Here is a 16,083-nt window from a genome sequence, read left to right as displayed (position 1 = left end):
TCTTTGATAAAAATTTAAATAAAAGCAATAAACGTGTGTTCTTGTTCAAGCTCTTCTCAACTTTTAACCCAGTTGATTTAAAAAACAAAAAACAAAAGGTGTTGTATGCAGGAGACTAATATCTTATATTTTGCTGGCGGGTAAAGTTGGCATCATCGCAAACACAATCCTGGTGTAGTGCCAGAAAGTGGTACATCGTCAGAATGTGATAGGAGTACCAAAAGTTAATCTGGTACGTTGTCGCATTGAAAGTGGTACCCTGTCAGATTTCGGTACAGGAGCAATCAATTGCGATCTGATGGGTGTTTTCCTATTGTCAAACAAAGGTACAGCTACCATTAATTATACTTAAACTTCAATTTCCCTAAAAAGAGAAAACAATTCCCTACAATCAAGACAAAACGAGAAGCCCCCCCTGCAAAGTTGCACAAGTAAAAAAAAAAGTACAATGCCCAGTGTTTTGCATATGTAACCTTAATCTGCCCTAATTTTTAAGAGCACAGGGGTGTTTTTAACCTCTAATTATAACTGCTGGTGCTGGTTCTGTTTTTTTACTGTGTTAATTTACACTTGTATTGAGCTGTGTCTTTCATAGACTGAGGTGATCAAACAAGCTTCAGTGTAGCCTCTTGGTGGCACCAAGGCTTCACAAGACAACAGATTCAAACAACAAACCGTTATTGTCTACTGTTAGATCACTGTGGTGTCCTAAATGAAAAACAATAGCTATTTGCTTTTAAGATAATTCTCACTTAAGCAACAAAGCTAGTCATTATCTCCTCTCTGCCCAGAATACGGTGACCAATTATCCCAGTCCACCAAGTTGGCCATTGATCAAGATATAGCCTGATGTCTGTGTCACCTTTTCAAACACTTTGTTTTGTTTATTAGTTTTTTATAGCACCCTTTTTTTGTTTATTCACAATCAGTCTTATTTAGACAACCCAAAATTTTTGACTTAAATAAGGGTGATTTGCAATAATCTCATTTAGTACAGTAAGTAGCAGTTTGGGAATTTTGTGGTTTTAAGTTATCACCTCCTTTATAAAAGTTGTGTACTGTAAAAGCATAGCGAAGTGTCAAAGCACAGTGAAAAGCATAGGGAAGCATTGTAAAGCAGAGAGAGGTATGGTAGAGCATAGGGAAGCATTGTAAAGCACAGACAGGTCTGGTAAAGCATAGGGAAGCATTGTAAAGCACAGATAGGTCTGGTAAAGCATAGGGAAGCATTGTAAAGCACAGAGAGGTCTGGTAAAGCATCAGGAACTTTGTAAAGCACAGACAGGTCTGGTAAAGCATAGGGATGCATTGTAAAGCACACAGAGGTATGTAGGTATTGCATTGTCTTTGAAATTAATTAAAAAAACATAATACATGTTTTTTAAAGCATGGCAAACCAGGGTAAACTATATATAGCACGATCATGGGAAAAGCCTGCTAAAACCGCAAAACCACCACGATAAGACTTTCAGCTGCAGCAGCCCTCGTTAACCTATTTCAGTGCATCAGATGTTAATACAGCAGCACAGCCACAGTGGTGTGGTTGATTAGGGCAGTGGGCTGACATGTGAAGTGCTAAGGCATGCCGAGCCTGTTTACACTCACAGCTTGAGCAGGTGGGCAGTCGGAGCCCATTTGTCTGCAGCTAGGAAGTTTGAGAGGGGCTTTTGGTTTGCACCCCCAGAGGATCAAGGTTATCTGGGAGCCAGCACAGCCTGCCTGTATTTTATTAATTCAGATTGAATCACTGATAGTCTATCAGTCAGTTTACCAATCGTTAGCGGACAGAGATGGGCCATCATTGGTCTAAGTTGGTTTTATTAATGAAAGACGCATCGTTGTTTGAGTTTAATCGAAAGGCACGATCTGATGGGACTGATAGCAGAAGCCAAGAGGTTCATATGCCAGCCACTCGGTTTCGTCTGCCCGGTTTATTTATTTCTGTTTTGTTATGAGAATCTAAGAGGTCGCTTGGTCAGAAAGTTAGACTGTCCACATGAGTGAGATTTGCGAATACCTCATTAAAATGCCATTCCTATCTTTAGATTGAGACTAACACAGAGGCCTGAGCTGTGGCAAGTTAGAAGAGACAGATTATGGAGGCAGACGTTGTGTGATTGTTAATGTTGGTTGTCTCTCTATCAGTGTGTCTTCAAGCAAAACAAATTCAGATGATTTCATGTGTGGTGTAGCCACCCTTATAAATATTCACCACGGTATTTCTGCAGTTTTCAATTATATTTGTAAATCAGGTTAAAAAGGCTAAACTATGTCTTTAATCTTACTGTGCTTATATGAGGCATTTACCATAGTTTACCCTGGTTTGCATTGCTTTTAATATGCCATGCCATGCCTCACTGTTCTTTACAATGCCAATATATGCCGTATCATGCTTTCACAGTGCTTTCGTCCACTTTGATGTGCTTTCACTATAGGAAACCTTTATAAGGGCAATGGTCAATTTCAACATTGATTATCCTAGCATAATATGTAATATAACGGTCGATTTTAACTTTGAATATCCACATAATATATAATATTGCTAATGCTGCCTGGTGTACAGGACACCCTGCATATACTAGACTGAGGTTCAAGGCAAATCTAGAGGGTTAGACTTTATGCTTATATGTCTGAATGGATCCAAACAGTCAGTGTAAGAGCCGTTTAGTCATTTGCCCTTAAAGTTTACACTCCGAAATCAAAAGCTGTTCCGATACAGCTTCCAAGAGATGCCGTTGGGTTTCTGATTGGAAAGCAGGTCTGCTTTCTTTTTGTTGTTCAGCCCTTTTTTAAGATATCAGATATTGATACTGTTGCTTTGTTGGTTTACTGTTTGTTTATGTGTTATGATTTGACCAACCCTTGATTGAGTGGAATGAGAAATGACACCAGTCCAGGGCTCTCTTGATGCCAGCTCTTGAGGCAATATGGCCTACTGATTACCCTTATACAAACGCACACATTCCTCTCAAGCTTTCCCTATGCTTATTCTATGCATTTATCATAATTCATGAAGGTTTGGCATATTTTTAAATGCATCATACCCTGCATTTTACAATGAGCAACATGTTTCACTGTTAATAAACTTTCCCATGCCTTTACAGTGGCAAACTTTTTTAAGGACATCCCTACTCCTTGGAGAAAAGCAACGGAATGTTGTTTTTTTTTTTTTTTTAACTCCAAACTAAAAAAAATATGGAGATTATTATAAGGGAGCTGTGAATCTGCATTTCAAAGGCTGCAAAAATCTTCAAACAGACGAAAGGGAGACAGAATAATCAACGCCTGACGATTTGTTTTCTTTCCACTGTTGCTGCTATCTAGTGCAAAGCCTCCTTATGCTTGGCTTGCATTGGGCTAGCAGGGTTTCAGGAAGATGTGGTCTGCAGGTCTGGCTGAGATGAGCCATTAGATATCGACCCGTCTGCCAAGCTGAAACTGCATCACTGCTCTGTGTCTGGAACCCCCCACTGCTTTCTTGCTACAATACTGGAAACTACATGACTGGATGTGAAACTGTCAGGTCACAGAGTTCCTTTAGAAAGGCTAGGGTTTTTGTTTTTTTTAATAGGCAATTAAATGCTGTGTCATTGTGCGAATCCAGTATAGATGTTTCCAGCAGTAAAAGCCTAGCAAAGTGTGATAAAGCAAAGTGAAACGATGACAGGGTAAGCATAGTAAAGCTCAGAGAGCTGTAATGAAAAGCATGGCACAGTGGAGCCATGGGAAAAGCGCACATTTACTGTGCAAATTTAACTTTCATAAAGGTTACACTTGGAGATACACTGTTTTAAAAGCTTATTGGTTTCATATATAGTATTAGATTACATTGAAACTGACTAGATTACATTAAAAAGTGTAAAGCATTGAATGGCATCAAGTTTGACTAAAGAGTGCTCCAGAATTCCATCTCTCTGCCAGAATTATAACGGAGAGAGAAAAGTCTGTTGCCAAAATACTGTTAATATTAACAGTGAGTCACCTGCCAAAATGCCCCACACACAGCGCAGAAGGCATTCCTCCTGGATGAATAAGTAACACAAGGAAGCCAGGTTGTTTTTCCAGAAGGGCCAGCCAAGGGAAATTTCTACTGTGGGAATTTTTTTATTAAACTGAAAGAAATGAGGAGTAAATGTTTCCTGCAGTCCAGTTAAAAACAGCTCCTAACTGCCTCGGATTATCAGCGTCCAAACATCATACGTGTTCCTGTTCCAGTCACTTATTAGAAAACACTGCAATATCCCGTAAGCATTGCACAGTTTACAGCAGCGTTGATTTCAGTAACATCTTCCAGGTGCATGGTGAAGATATAGAGTCAAACCCTTTAAATATCCGAGCAACAGCGAGGACAATAAGCGGACGACTTCATCAGGAGCAGAAAGCTGACATAAAATGACTCCAGAATTTGAACTGCTAATGCTTTATTCCACTCTGCTATGCTCTGAGAAGGGGATACCACATTTCAATTATAGTGAATAATAATAATGAAAATGTATTTCACAATAACGCTGCATACATTGTTATATATATATACACATACACTTTAATCCCAGGTTGAGAATGACTCCTGATTAGAAATTGCTATAGACGATTAACCCTGCGATGCCCAAGTATTTTTTAAATGAAAAACCCTGCTTTTAACTGGATTCCGTTTCTTGTGAAAAAGCTTTTCTGGCAACACATAATGTTCTGCATATGAAAATGATATGAAAACGATAATATAGAGGGGAGGCTAAGCACGGGATCAGGTGTGGTACAGAAATGGGTATCACATGGTTAATTACAATTGAAAACTTTCAATTTCTAACAATAGCGGATAATTATTTTTGTGACTGATGTAAATAAAACATGGAATATTGCATTTTTAAAAAAAAAACATTATATACAGTATCTATATGGTTTATTTGTGTTTTAGAATACATTTAATAACATGGGCAAAACAAATTCTATATGTATTAGATCTATTTCAGATCACTTGGATACAGACTGATACAGTCTTGTCATTTTTTCGCTTTATTTGGGTTGGCATGTCACTGAGATTAGAATCTATTGCATTAATAAATACATTCCGCTAAGCTGGCAGCTCTTCTTCTTGTCAAGCAGAGCTGGTAATGCGTTATGCGTTAGTGAAGTGTTGCTGGATTTCTCTGGGTTTCCAGTAAACGAATGGAATCTTTTTCGCTCAGACACCCAAACAGCCCTCTGCGGTACCGGAGTTTTCAAGAGTTCCTGTTACCAGCTTTATCTGGCACCTATCAGCAAGTTGAGTAGCAAACTCTGTGTTACTGTTTGTGTTTGTACTGCGGAACACAGCTGCTGTGCTTCCGCTGTCCCTTAATATGGAACTACTGAGTTCTGATTTGTTAGGGAAAACATATGAGGAGCAAAGTTATAGAACAGAGGTGAAGGGTACAGCACAGGGGAGCAGGGTACGGCACAGAGGAGCAGTGTAAATCACAGGGGAGCAGGGTACAGCACAGGGAACAGGATACAGCACAGGGGAGCATGGTTCAACACAGGGGAGCAGGATTGCAGCACAGTGTGAGCAAGGGGAAAGCAGAGTGTACAAAGTCCCATGGTAAATGATAAGAATGCTTTCTGCAGCTACCTGTCAGGTGATGAACCCCAGGCTAAATAAATCAGCAAATACCCTGAAACTCGAGCAAAAGATCCCGGGACACCTGCTCTCTCCCCAGGGTTGCAGTCTCCTGGACCTGGCCTCCCCAGGACAGCGGTGTGAAGGGGGGGGGGGGGGGGGGTGTGAAAGCCTGTGTGAAGTGTTAGTGAGAGGAGCAGATGGGAGAGTGAGGAAAGCCCCTGAACATTTAAGAACAGCTTGTGAATATCCTTCTTCACTGACTAGATCACACTGAAGCTTTATACAGCATCGACTCCAGCTAAAACGATGTATCCGAGCAGGACAGCATAAAAGAAGATGTAGATGTAAGATGCACCCGCTGTGTAGATGGGGTGCCAGTCTAGTCATGCCCTGTCTTGTTGAGGAAAGTGGTTCCTGTCTCTTGCAATCTCCAACGTCTTTGTATTGCTCTCTCTTTCTGAAAACACTTTGAGTCCCAGTCATATAAAAACTTTGCTTTTGCTATTTTTACCCACAGTCACTGCCACAAATGTATTTCTTAATAGAATAAGACTTTTAGGAATTTTAAAGACGATGAATTTCATACCCAAGCCCCCCAACAGTATTTGAGATTTTTTTTTTTTTTAATTTGTTTTGTATTGTAGGAAAAGTGGTCTTGAAATAAGAAACCGAATGTAAAGGAGAAAAGACTTTTGGAGGATTTTTGATTTTTTTTTTAAATAACACCTACCTCCGCAACACACACACACACACAGAAACAAAAACAAATGTTAATTTTACAAAACTGCAACCAACAATTTTGCTTCCGAAAGCGGTTTTGTTTTGTTTTCAGTTTTGATTAAACTTCCACAGAATTCTCAGATGAACCTAAAAAGAAAACATTAAACAAACACGACAACATCTGCCTTAGATAAACCCTAACCTTAACCCTCAAAAATAACAGCCGAGCAGCCTGAATTATGAGCTAGCCTACATATGTTGACTTTCCATGAGGCCCCAAATGGCCCTCTCTTTGGGTAAAGCCACCACTCCGAGGTCGGGTGTGAGGCCTGTTTGAGGCCATGGTGTTAGTCTGAGAGCCAGCTGGTAGAGTGGAGAGATCCCAGCACTTCAGAAAAACGTCTTCTGAATTTCCTCAGGGCTGAACCCAGCAGCCACTGTAAATAAACACATGGGTGTTACTGCTAAACAAGCAGGCTGACAGCCACCTCGCAATATGTTTTCAGAAAAGGGGAAAAAAAACGCAACTCTCCAACAACTGTTACCTGAGCCAAATTAGCATTAGAGAAGCCTTGTGGTGTTTTAGGTAGGTGGGAAGATCTTGTATAATCATCGCTGGCTTCCCTTAGCATGGCTACTCTATCCCCTTTCATAATACCAGCACGCTGTCCTAAACAACGCTGGTAGGGTCACTGATAGAATAGTACCAGTGTAGTAATTGTGACAAATCAATATTATTTCTATGAACATTCGACACGCACAGGTAACCTACTGCACTACTATAGAAATTCTTTCTAAGTAGATCAGCTACCTGGTAGTGAGATTTTTAGACAAACCATGCTTAGGGTCTATATTGCCTCTGCAGATTACCTTAGAGAAAGGGGGCTCCCTCCAGTCCAGGGCAGGCTTGAGGCATGGAGACTGAACTGCTCCCTCACCCCTAAGAGGGAGGGTGAGTCAGTGGCTGGGATTGAACCTGGAACCTCCTGGTATCAAGCCCCATTCTTTTACCATTGCAGCCTCCTAGAAGCTCATGTGGCTAGGCTTGCTCGTGACTGTGTGAACGCTCATTAGGTGTTGTAATGAATTCATGTGCATGGCTCGCTAAGCAAGGCAAGCCAAGGGTTTTAATGCTGATTAGTCCCACTGACCTGTAAGCGAGTGCTTACCCCAGCAGTCACAACCCTTCAGCACTCCTGTCAGCTGCTGCATGTGCTTTTGTGCAGAGATACACAGTAAATACAGCAAAGCCATTCCATTACCTTTACAATATCACTTTATTACCTTACACAGGCATTAACGGCAATAGAAACACAATGGATTTGGAAGAGGTATTGCACAAGCAATGCACCATTGCAGTTAGCACGACATCTACCATGCCATATCTATCTATAGATAAATAGATAGACAGACAGACAGACAGATAGATAGACAGATAGATAGATAGATAGATAGATAGATAGATAGATAGATAGATAGATAGATAGATAGATAGATAGATAGATAGATAGATAGATAGATAGATAGATAGATATTGTTAATTTGTTCAAAGATTAACAATAGTGACTTAGCTTAGATTTCCTTTGTTCATTTCTATCTAAGCTTGTATACTTGTACTAAATCTGTTTTTTTCCGAAGAAGATGAAAAAGAAGAAGAAGAATTATTTCGTTTCCTTGCTTTGAATTGTCAGTTATTCATATAATCACAGGAATTGAAAACAAGAATCATGCTGCGATCAGACATTCAGCACACGGACTCCTGAATAATAACCCATACGTGTTCCTTTGTGTTCAATTATTGAACGAGACATCTTGCAGTAACCTTATACAACCCCAGCTCTCTCTCTCTCTCTCACACACACACACACACACACACACACACACACACACAGTGCTGGCAAGTCCTTTGTCTCAGTCGTTATGTATTCCGCGTGTCTTCACAAGGCTGCCGCTTCTGCTTTGACACTGCCTGTGCATTTCAAACACTTCAGAGACGTTTCCTTCATCACACAATTTGTTCAAGTTCAAAACGCGCCAGTTAGGAAACAGGTGCACCAGTCAATGATCTTGCCGGAGCAAAACAGAGATCTCAAGAAGGCGGCTTGCCAGGAGATGCCATATAATCAGTAGGGCGTATGTGACCGCCGGGAGGCAGAAAAAGACATTGGCTTTCTTACCATTGTGTTATTGTGCTAATGAAACGAAGAAATGAACTACAGTACAATTAGATATGGAGATGAAACTATCCCTCCAAGCTTTGAAGAGAGAGAGAGAGAGAGAGAGAGAGAGAGCGAGCATCAATTCTGCTGTTCAGTTCTGGGTCTTTCTGAAGCATTAGCGTTTTTCTCAATGCAGTTTTCTTTTTTTTAATTTTTTTTTTACAGCACACTTCATGTATAATGACTACTAATTTGACAGTCGAATAGTTGAGGCACAAATATTCGAATAGGTCGACCAGTCGACACACTTAAATTGTTTTATTTATTTATTTATTTTTTATATAAATTATGTATTTGACCAATTTATGAGACTACTCAGTTGCATTTGCTAGTTTTGCAACTTATTTTCAAAGTTGGCAGTACAGCTGTAAAAATAGCAGCGCCCCGGATGAGGGAAAAGAATCTTCCAGCCGGCTTTTAAATCAGTGCGGAAGTCAGTTGCCTTTTGATTTGTATTCAGTTGTAAAGGTGAAGGAAGGACAGCTTTTCTTGTTTTTAAATCAAACACGTTAATTAATGGCTTTATTGGATACCTGCTGACCAATACTTCTTAAAATCAATTCCAAGTTTGAGTGCGGGTATCAGCACACCCTTATAACATCTGAAAAATATAATATGCTGACTGTAGTTAGGCACTGAATGAGAAAAGGCAAAACATACCTTATTCCCATTTCTTCCTGGTAAATTTCTTTTTGGAAATTCTAATTGATTTTCCTAATGATCAAGGTTTCTATGCTTTAGCAGAATCGTTTATTCTGTTTCAGTTTGTTTAGTGATTCTAAACCGACGTTAATCGTGATAATGAACCAAAAAAAGAAGGTAAAATACCTGTCAATGCGCACAGACAGAGCTCTATACAATTCAAGACTTATTATAATTGCACCCCCCCCCCCCACCCCCCCCCCCCCCCCCCCCCCCCCACCCCCCCCCCCCCCCCCCCCCCCCCCCCCCCCCCCCCCCCAAAAAAAAAAAAAAGCAAGCGCAGTGCCTCTACCAGTGCCAGGGCTAGACCGCTGGGCAGTAGCCTTGCCCTGTGCGCTGCCGCTCTAACGCACACGGGTGATTCATTAGTGCGTTTGGCAAACTCTCCCCTCACCGCGGGGCAGCGTGATTGTGTCATGCGCTTTCCCCCTTGAGTTTGCACAAAAACAAAGGGTGGTGACAAATACAGATGCAGTCACGGTACAGTATTTTTCATCATGCCTGTGCCTGGTAGCCGTTTATTTTCCAGTTTCAAACCAAAATTAGGCACTTTTATGTTTTGCAGACTTGAGAATGTGATTGTCGTTGCACTTTATAATTCATTTTGGAGGGGAAAATATATATTCTCCCGGATTGTGGAGCTGCCATGTGACAATGTGGGAAACGTCATCAGTGTGTACCTTTGTCTGTGCTTGTGACAGAGCCTGTATTGTTTTTATGCAGTTATGTGGTTTGCAACAATACTGTGAACACGGTTTATATTTGTATGAAATGAATCAGAGCTCAGTGCTGATGCAATGGAAAGTCTGTCATCGTGAATCAGGTCTTCAGCAAACACTAAACCAGCAACGCGGAAGGTGAATCAAAGGGTTAAACCCTATTGTTTGTTACTGTCATGCAGGCGTTGGCGTGCACAATACCAAAAAAAAAAAAAAAAAAAAAAAGATTGAAATGGCACTTTATTCAATCTTACTGGTCCAATACTAAATTGTATCATTTTTCTTTCAGTTAAAGTGCTGTTTTTTTTTCCAGGTGAGGCTGTGATCCCCTCAGTGACATGACAATGACATGACAATGACATCTCAAGATGTGCTAAATGTTCCACCACATCTGGAGAACCGGTTCTCACGATATTTCCACACCACTCTATTACATCGTCAGGGACATTCACCGCCATGGAGGATAATTCACTTTGCCAAAATAGTTGAACCTGAAAACTAAATGGTGATTAGATCTATACACACACATATATATAAAGGAGCTGTGTGTAGCCACTCACTCAAAAAAGATTGTAGATTCCTTCTCCCGATAGAAAAGTGAGGTGACTTCCATTGGAATCCCATTCCTACTCCAGTGCATTACCCTGAAGAAACCCTAGCTAGCTAGAGGAACCATTAGCAAGCCACAGCATCTATCACACAGATCAGCCTTTCCCATTCAAACCATGTGACAGTGTGACTTCTCAACTCGCCCCACCTGCTCTGTAAAGACCTAACAGCAGCGCTGTTCGATCCCGGCATTTAGAATTCTCCAGACAAGCTCAAAGCCAAGCAAAGGCACATTTAGAGAAACATGACGGCAGATCAAATACTGGAGAAACAAACCCAGTCAGAATGATTTTTAAAAAGTAATTAAACTGAAGCTCCTTGTTCTTTGAGAAAGGCCGGGATCACATTGCAGGGCGGAGTTTTTTATTTTTATATTTTTTGTGGTGTTTTCCCACAACTCTGCCAACTCTTATCTCAGCCCCCCTGGGCTGCGTAAATACAACTTAAATATTGTATTTTTTTTCCCAGATTCATAAATATTTTTTAAAATGTGTACCTTATCAGATATCATTTATAAATCTAGTTATGTGATTTAACATTTAGCTTAATATTTAATTATATCTTAAATCTCTTAACTAGATTTAACATTTTAATTGGCCAGCTAAATCTGGAGTCTGTATGCAAATTAGCTCTGCCCGCTTTGTGCTTTCACGCAATTTGATTGGCTCTGGTAATGCTGATATTTGCATATTTTCCGATTAGCATTACGGTGCCCATTACATTGGGCTTGGTCTGTTTCTAAATGCTCCCTGTATCCAGAAACAGATCAAGCCCATTGCAATGAGCAGTGTAGAGGCGTGATCACAAACCGGCACCCTGCGCACAGCAAGCCAGCGTCTTAACCACAATGCAATAGTCCAGGCTCGTATGCATTCGTGGTTCTGGAGCGTTTAATGTCATCTCACCGACAGGAGGACCGAATCCGTAACGGCAGAGCAGCGCACAAGACCTTAACACACAGGCTACAAACAAAAAAAAAAACAGTGCATGCACCACGGTCCTTATAACTCCAGAATCATCTTACTGTAACTGTGCAGCTGGTCAGCACATGCTGGTTTAAGAAAGCTTCTATTCTAGTCCCCCCCTGTGCTATGAGTAATGAGACCTGAACTCAGCCGTTTGCAAGCCTGTGAGTTTGAGTTTACTCCCCCTTTACACCGGAGCTGTCAGCGCACCCTGCCAGGCTGGCACGCTTAAACAATAATAAGGAGAAGCTTTTCAGCACAGAGCCCTGTCTGACAGGAGGCGAGAGCCACAGCGGCGCAGGGTAATTATGGAGAGACACAAACTGTTAAACCAGGGCTCGGTGCTCTGAGCCTGGGTCTGTACTGCGACAAGGGGAGCGATGCGACCGCAGATTAGCAGACTGACAGCCTGCTCTGCAATGCCTGCACAGCCCCCCCACCTTCAATACTGAACCATGTGCAGCTATACTAGGAGTCCTAAAGTGGCTTGAAACTGGGGCACGCTTGCCCCCCACTTCTTTCTTTTAGTGTTGCTATTAGTGCCTAATTGCAATACTGCACTGTTCTGTTTAATTTGTGCATTGGTCAAATGCAGCATGCACGCTATTTAAAAATACAACCATTCATACTCAATTACAGTTTTTTCTCCCCTATAAAAAAAAAAAAACTACTGCTGCTTTTTCATTAAATTAAAAAAAAATCTCATCGTTTACCAGTAATAACCAGCTCTGTTATAGGATATTAGAGTGTATGATGTATATTTCGTTTCATTTTTAGTCTCTTAACCTAATCATTAGCATTTATAAATGAAAGATAATGACCTCATTAATTCCACTGTAATAATTGCTGTCCAGTAAATCTAGAATGCTCTCTGCATTCACGGCCATGTTTACTAGCCTTTCATCAGTAAACTAATATAATGGGATAATAAACTGATTATGTGGATTACAGCGGTGATTAGCACTGCTCTGGGCTCCAAGAGAACGGGGGTTGGTGTTAGAGCATTTTATAAACAGACACTCAAAGCAGTACGGCACAGTTTTAGTGGCAATACATTACAACAGCAATGCAATAGGTTTTTTTTTTTTTTTTTTGTCCTAAACTGGAAACGGTATGAGGCTGCCATTGCTAATAGATTTTGGTATTACGGAATAACCTATAGAAAGTCCTATAGTAAACTGGCCAAGTCCTGTAGGAAATTGGTCAAGTCATATAGAATACCCTATAGGATTTCTTTAAAAACCTTTTTAGTCCTATAGTACCACTGTAGGGAGACCCTTTTGAGTACTATAGGAGGGTATTTTTTTTAAAGAATCCTTTAGGATTTCTCTAAAACCTTTTGAGTCCCATAATGTCCTAGTACCACTATATAGGATCTTATAGGACATTTCCGTAAGGGTGGGCGCTGAGGCGCGTTGTGTAAACCAATACACACGGCTACTGGTGATTCAATTGCAGAACATGGCATATAGGAGACAGCACGCTACTATATCACTGTTTTTTTTGTTGTTGTTTTGTTTTTCAAAATTCACAGCACAGGTAGTGAGTGAAGCGTCTTCATGATAATCCTGAACATGTCTGTATTACACACGAGTGCTGATTGCTTAACCCTTCTTATAGTACTTCAATCATAATCAGCGCTGAACCGCATCGCCTAACAATATTGTTTAATATAGAGAGCAAATAATAATAAACACAGCCTTTGCTCCATATTCTTCTAACAGAAAATCTAAAAATATACATTAATTATTCGAGGACTCAAGGGCTGCTCTCGGCAGCCCGTCGCCATAGCAACGTTTTGTGTAATAATAATAATAATAATAATAATAATAATAATAATGCCGGTAAGTGATTGAAACACAGAACTGAATGTAACTCGGTGCAATTACTGTTTTACACAAATGAATTCATTATCTGGGCTGCCTGCCGCTGACAAGCAATGACGCGTGTCGGGTTTGTTTGCTGCGTGGCACTGTGAAGGTCAATGCCGTTTCCAGCAGCAAAAACCCTGGCTGGCATTCCTGCACGGCTACACCACAGCATGTGTAAATAAACGTATGATTTACAACATTACAAATAAATAGAAAGCCTGCCTTAATCAATGTGGACAGCGCGGTTTTGACTGATAGCCTGCAATATCTGCAACATGAAGTAAATGGGTGGTTTTGATATGTTTTGGACTGTGAAGGGTGGCCCTGTTCAGTGCCAAATACGAATTTTAGCAGAACGGTTATTAACTCAGCACCCCTACACACAGTAGTGCAACAATGCGAGAATTCCCTTTCACCACAAGGGTGTTCCCTAAGCTGAAGTGTTCTCTTAGGAGGTGTTCATATATATATATGGACTATATAAAAGCTGCATCTCCCTGCTGCAGGTGCGTGACAGACTATTGGACTTAAAACCCTATAATTCAGAGCCATAGCATACTGCTGCTGCCTGGCCATTGCAAGGAAACCTTCAGTAGAGCGACAGGCTGCCTGATCAATGGAAAACAGAACAAAATCCTTTCTGCCTCTCATCCATTAAAATAACCCAGCGGACCTGGCTTGATTGCTCATGCCAAAGTTGACAGAATTGAGCCAGAGCTGACAAAATGTGCATGTCTCGCTCATTACAACTATTCTGCCCTTCATTACTCTGTGCATCTCATTAGAACTCTGCAAATGCTGGAACTCAAGGACAGAGTACTGACGAGGCGCGAGTTTTATAGGCGATTTCGATGCTCTGCAGCTTCCTGATCATTCCAGCGCAGAACAATGCATACCTTTTAATGTTATTAGTTTGTAGATTTAACCCCTTTACCTCTGATTCTGCACGGCGGTTTCTAAAACCACTGCAATGCTTCCATTTATCTGCACTAGATATTACAATCCAAATTAATCCACAACATTACAATTCAGCACAACTGGCAACCGCCACCTTTGCTGACAGGCTAAGATGAGTATGGAGACTGAACTGCTCCCTCACCCCCTAAGAGAAAGGGTGCTCCCTCCAGTCCAGGGCAGGCTTGAGGCACTGAGACTGAACTGCTCCCTCACCCTCTAAGAGAAAGGGTGCTCCCTCCAGTCCAGGGCAGGCTGGAGGCATGGAGACTGAACTGCTCCCTCACCCCCTAAGAGAAAGGGTGCTCCCTCCAGTCCAGGCAGGCTTGAGGCATGGAGACTGAACTGCTCCCTCACCCCCTAAGAGAAAGGGTGCTCCCTCCAGTCCAGGGCAGGCTGGAGGCATGGAGACTGAACTGCTCCCTCACCCCCTAAGAGAAAGGGTGCTCCCTCCAGTCCAGGGCAGGCTTGAGGCATAGAGACTGAACTGCTCCCTCACCCCCTAAGAGAACGGGTGCTCCCTCCAGACCAGGGCAGGTTTGAGGCATGGAGACTGAACTGCTCCCTCACCCCCTAAGAGAAAGAGTGCTCCCTCCACTCCAATCAATCAGCCAAGAAACAGCAGCTGTTTGCAGCTTTTGGTTTTCAGAAAGGAGATATACTCGGTCTAAAGTTTTCAAAGCTGTGAATCAAATTCAGAGAATTCCGTAATATCTATTATTCGACATTAAGCTCAATTAGCTGTTGGAATACACTGTTCGTCTTTCAATGACAACACGTTTTGTATCTTTCAGGCCAAAATAAACATGCTTTTGCCAAAGAGAAGTCTTGGCACTTATTTAGAGGATGTGAATTCAGATTTGGCTTTGTGATTAGCACAGCTTTTAGCTGGCTTGTGGGATTTGCAAGTCGAGGGGAAATCTTTTGAGCGTAAGTCAGGGGGGAATGTCTTCTGCCACTTTTTAAATAGATCATTCAGCCCACCAAGGCCCATCCCTTGTTAGCGCACTAATCTAGTCTTTTTTAAAAATGTTCCCATTGTTTTAGATCCTATTACTTCACTTGATATGCTATTCTGTGCATTTATAACTCTCTGTGTAAAAAAGTGCCTCCTGCTTTCTTGCCCTTCGCCCTCATGCTATCCACAACTGCAGATCAACCAAAGACTGTGATGTTTCTCCCACTGTGTTAAAATATGCATGCTGCTTTATTACCCAGGGGAATAACACTGACAACAAACGAAGACTTTATTTAATGTCACGGAATCTAATGGATTCCACGGAATGGAAAACATGATCACAACTGTTCCACTGGAAATTGTATTTTTAAACAGCTTTAATAGGGAAAAAAGTAAAAGACCAAGCATAATTTCAATAAACATCTTATTGTTTTTATTATTATTATTATTATGATTATTATTATTATAAAGGTGCAGGTCCTCAATATTACTGTAACAGCAAGCCAAGGATAGTGTTCAGGAGATGAGTAGCATGTTTGGAAAATTATGCAGCGTGTGTGTGTGTGTGTGTGTATGTATATATATATATATATATATGTGTGTGTGTGTGTGTGTGTGTGTGTGTGTGTGTGTGTGTGTGTGTGTGTGTAGAGCGCCCTCTGCTGGCCGACTGGAAGAAGTTCTCTTGCTTCTCCAAAACAAAAACATGGCCTGTTTTGGAAGGAAAAACTTGACACATCAAACAAAAACAAACAAACAAACAAACA

The sequence above is a fragment of the Polyodon spathula genome, unplaced genomic scaffold, assembly GCF_017654505.1.
Source record: "Polyodon spathula isolate WHYD16114869_AA unplaced genomic scaffold, ASM1765450v1 scaffolds_825, whole genome shotgun sequence".
NCBI classification, from domain to species: domain Eukaryota; kingdom Metazoa; phylum Chordata; class Actinopteri; order Acipenseriformes; family Polyodontidae; genus Polyodon; species Polyodon spathula.
The sequence above is the reverse complement of the archived record's forward strand: the minus strand, read 5'-3'. Positions refer to the sequence as shown.